Source organism: Myotis nattereri (genome assembly GCF_964212035.1).
Source record: "Myotis nattereri genome assembly, chromosome: 1".
Taxonomy (NCBI): domain Eukaryota; kingdom Metazoa; phylum Chordata; class Mammalia; order Chiroptera; family Vespertilionidae; genus Myotis; species Myotis nattereri.
In genome coordinates, this window is record NC_138075.1 from 141,752,409 (window position 1) to 141,757,149 (window position 4,741).

The 4,741-nt window shown below is 47.8% G+C and overlaps 1 pseudogene across 1 annotated transcript; it reads left to right on the plus strand.

The window, feature by feature from the left end:
* The first annotated feature begins 305 nt into the window (after positions 1-305).
* Positions 306-885, plus strand: LOC308524851 (transforming protein RhoA-like; annotated as a pseudogene). Its single transcript has one exon. The product of its transcript is annotated as a transforming protein RhoA-like (transcript).
* The last annotated feature ends 3,856 nt before the right edge of the window (positions 886-4,741 follow it).

Genomic DNA, 4,741 nt, shown 5'->3' on the forward strand with positions numbered 1-4,741 from the left:
CGGTCTTTTTTTTTTTTTTTTAGTTTTATTCATTTCAAACGGGCCGTAGTTTGCCCACGGCTGGCCTAGTCACTATGCTGAACACCTGAAACTAATACAAAATAATATTGGCTCTCTGCCCACCGTCCTCCGTTGGGTCTCTTGTTAGTCCGCGGCCCTCCCTACTCGGAGCTTGGAACTCGCTGCCCAGCATCCTAGGGGCAGGGAGGCCGGAGTGGGAGTGTCTTCCCAGTGCCTTTCATCTGGGAAGTTCAAGGCACTTCTGCCACAGGCTGTGCGTGGATCTTGCAGCACATTTGTAAGCAATGGCTGCCATCCAGAAGAAATTGGTGATTTTGGTGATGGAGCCTGTGGCAAGACTGGCTTGCGCATCGTTTTTAGCAAGGACCAGTTTCCAGAGGTGTATGCACCCACGGTGTGTGAGAACTACGTGGCAGACACTGAAGTGGAGGGAAAGCGGGCAGAGTTGGCTTTGTGGGACACAGCTGGGCAGGAGGATTAGGATCACTTGAGGCCCCTCTCCTACCCGGACGCTGATGTTATCCTGATGTGTTTCTCCATTGACAGCCCTGATAGTTTAGAAAACATCCCAGAAAAATGAACTCCAGAAGGCAAGCGTTTCTGTCCCAATGTGCCCGTCATCCTGGTTGGGAACAAGAAGGATCTTTGAAATGATGAACACACAAGGCGGGAGTAGCCAAGATGAAGCAGGAGCCAATAAAACCGGAAGAAGGCAGAGAAATGGCAAACTGAATTGGCGCTTTTGGGGACATGGCGTGTTCAGCAAAGACCAAAGGTGGAGTGAGGGAGGTTTTCGCAAAGGCCACAAGAGCTGCTCTGCAAGCCAGACGTGGGAAGAAGAAATCAGGGTGCTTTGTTTTGTGAACTCTGCTGCTAGCCCAGCCCTCACGTGGTTCACTTTGAAGTGCTGTTTTTTAATCTGAGTGTATGATTCCTGACCTTTTTCATTTATCTCTAATTTACCTAAGATTACAAATCAGAAGCCATCTTGCTACCAGTATCTAGAAGCCAACCATGATTATCCATGATCCACCCAACCTGGCCCGCCGGGCCCTCTGACACGGCTCTAACAGCCCGCCTCTGCGCTCCCACCTGACACACCAGGCGCTAATGCAAGGAATTCCTTAACTTCTTGCTTCTTTCTAGAAAGAGAAACGGTAACTTTTGTGAGTCAGGCTATAACTACTTCATAACTAACATTCCTTGCCTGTCATCTGTGAGCTGCAAGGTACTCTGGTAAGCTACCACTTCAGAGCTTTACTCCTGAGCAGATTTCATTGTGGTACCTCTGGAGTGGGCATCCAGTTTTTTTCAAAATGTGCTCAGCCAGAGAGGCCCTAGTTCATGCAGCTGTGTCAAAGTTATAGTTTTGTGGTTTCATGTTTGTTGCCTTATAGTTCCTGTGTAATTAGTGCCAGTTAATGTATGTTACCAGAAATATATATAATATTTTAAAAATAATACAAATAATATTAAATGTAAAATATAATTTGAAAAATAAAATATTTTACTTTTTTATACAGATTCTAGTGGGAAATTATTTCTATGTTTCCTTTTCAACCTTATTTCCATTATGGAAAGAGAAGGTATTTAAATTTTCCCTTTATTTTTTGTTCTTTTATTTGTTAAATATATAAGCTGGTAACCTTTTGGTAATTTGTTTCCCAAGACATATTACTCAAAGAAACCATGCCTGTGAGTATGCCAATATCAGCCTGTATTTTTCCAGCTTATTAACTTGTCTGCTCAACTCAGCTTTCTCTATCCTACAGGGCCCCATCTGCAGTTTTAGCAATATTGATGATTAATTCTATAAAGGGTGGTTTAAACTGCAAAGAAGTATACCTGGACCTGAGCTAGAGAGCGGCCATATCCTCTGAGGTATCTCTACAGCATAGAAAGAAATGTTTTCTGAGACATTTCTATTATTTTGCAGAAAGATAGTCTAGGAGCTCCTGCTCAAAGTGCTTCTGGAGGGCTATGGCAATAAGTTAGAGGATTGTAAACTTCCAAGACAAATGCCCCGTTCAGGCCCTCATAGTGACTGTATGTTAGATATGAGGAAAGTGCAGTATGTCTCACACTCAAAAAGGAGCATTCTGCCTTCTGAACCATTTGTTAAATTTTTCACCTGACACAACTTTTCCCCCCTAATTTTTGCTGTAATTGTATCACTGTGCGTGGCAATATGAGTACGTGCAATGATATCTTAGCAATATAGAACAGTGCCAGTTTTGAAATGGTTATTTCCACCATTTTGAGTCATGTGATCTGAGACTAGCTTATTTTTCAAAATGTCAATTTCTTCATTTATAAAATCCTCTTCTCAGGGTAGTTGTGAAGATTACACAAGACAACGTGTGTGAAAGTATCTGGCACAAAGCATCAAATCAGTGTGGACTCAGAAAGGCAATGTCAGGTTTCAAGAAATCCCTGAGTATGTAGAACATTTGTATTCACAGCTGCCTGATATATTCTTGAATTATTTGATATTTAGAAGTCAAAGAGTGAAACTTTTTGATTAGAGATGCTTATATGTTTTAAGCATATATATTTTAAATTAAAAAGAAAACAAGTTTACTTAAATTAGTTAAAACAAGAAAATTATATTTTAGATGTTCTTAAACTAATATGGGTAAGTTTATTTACTGTTACATTTATTGAAGATATTTAGAGATACTTTGTTTCAGTGACTGTTTTTCTTGCTAACGAATTATTTGTAAAAAAAAAATAGGAGGAAAGAGGCTTATCTGATTATATAAAACTAGTAGTCCAGTGCACAAAATTCATGCACTGGGATGGGGGGGGGGGAAGGGCCCCTCAGTCTGGCCTTCACCCCTCTCCAATCTGAGACCCCTCAGGGAATGTCCAACTACCTGTTTGTGCCCACACTTTTAACAGATAACAGCTCCATTGTTGTTTCTTTCTTATGCTTAAAACGATTGGAATTAGTAGGTATTCAAAGTGTGTATACATTTTGGGGGGACACCCTGTATATCTCTAGTCAGCGGTGAAAGAAACCAACAGCAGATTTGGAACCCCCAGATAGAGAACCTCGCTCACTCCCCACATGTCTCCCCACTTCACTTTCCACCTTCGTCAGCAGGAGAATCAACATTTTCTCTCATTAATTCAGAAAAGCATGTCCTGTCACCCGCTGCCCGGCAGGAGTGCGCTAGGCCCCAAGCAAGCAAGGCTCAGTCAGGGCAGCCTTCCCTCATGGGTGCTGGCACCCAAAGTGCATATTCCTCCTCTACAGTTGCCCCGACTGTCCCACTGTTTCACTGAGAGGACGGAATTCCGCTCCGCCTCTGGGTTCTTGATCTTGAACGCTGACCGAAGGCACCTCAGCGAGGGCAGCCTGTGCCCACCAGGTCTGTCTGTCTGCATCTGCTCCCGCCTCAGCACCTGCATTAACCCCCTAGAGGTGATCTCATAGCTGCACTGGCCTCCGTGGGAACAGGGCATCACCACTTCGCCCTCTCACTGTCATCTCACAGGCGCCCACCCTCAGCACCCAAAACACCCAGACACTCTCCAAAGGACATGAGCGCATCAGAGGGGATGTGTGCACATCCTGTGGGGGTGTTAGGCATGCTGGGTTGATGGAAGTGTGGAGGAGAGGCGGGGGGGGGGGGGGGAACTTGTGCACGCCTTGGTTTGCAACTGTTGCAGGCGCGGGAGGGTGACAGTGTGCTGGGGGATGTTCCCATGCCAGGGGGGGATGTGCACACCAGAGGCCTCTGGCTTTGCAGATCCACAAACCCCCGTGGTGTGGCCAGGAGGACGTCAGTCTGGCCTTCCACGGTGGCTGTCCCTGCCATCCTGCACCTTCTGGGCCAGGAGGCGGATCTTGCACAGCCACTCCTGGGCGCTGATGGCCTGTAGGCGCTACTTCAGCTCAGCCTGCAGGCTGCACTTGGAGCGCTCACAGCTGTCACCACCGCCATGTGGGGAGTACAGGCCACCCTCCGCCGTCCTGCCTCCCCTGTCCAGAGGCTCTCTGCGCTGCTCACCTGCCCAGAGTGACTGGGGCTGGGTGGAAGCCAGGCATCCTGCCCTGCCCAACCCTGGCCAATCCGCCCCTGTGTGTGCTGCCGCCCCACCAGGAAGGGTCACGGATCCGGGTCCTGGGACCGTGGACAACCTCAAGCACTGCCCCCTGCCCGGCAAGGTCACAGATTTGTGTCTTGGTCCCGTGGACAGCCTCAAGCAGTGCCCCCCGCCCGGCAGGGTCACAGATCCGGGTCCCGGGACCACAGACAGCCTCAAGCAGTGCCCCCCACCTGGCAGGGTCACAGATCTGGGTCCCAGACCGCTGACAGCCTTGCCTGCTGCCGCCCGCCTTCAGTATGCAAATTAGCCGCCATCTTGTTGCTTCAGGGTGGGGGTCCCCACTGGGGTGCCTGGCCGGTCTGGGTAAGGGGCTGAGGGCCGTTTTCAGGCTGGCGGGCAACTGAAGCTCCCAACCTCTCCTTTTTTTCTTTTTTCTTTTTTTTAATTCTGGGATTTATTTACCGTCTATGGCTGTCACTAGAGCTGAGAGCAGGCTTTAGCTCTGAGGCCTGGCTGCAGCTCTGAGACCTCGGCTGCTGAAAGCAGGTATCTAGGTTTGTTTGGGTTCTATAATTGTAACACTGTTGCGGTCCTGCTCGCTCCACCTCTGCCAGCTGAAAGCAGGTTTCTGGGGATGGTTTAGCTTCTATAATTGCAACATAGT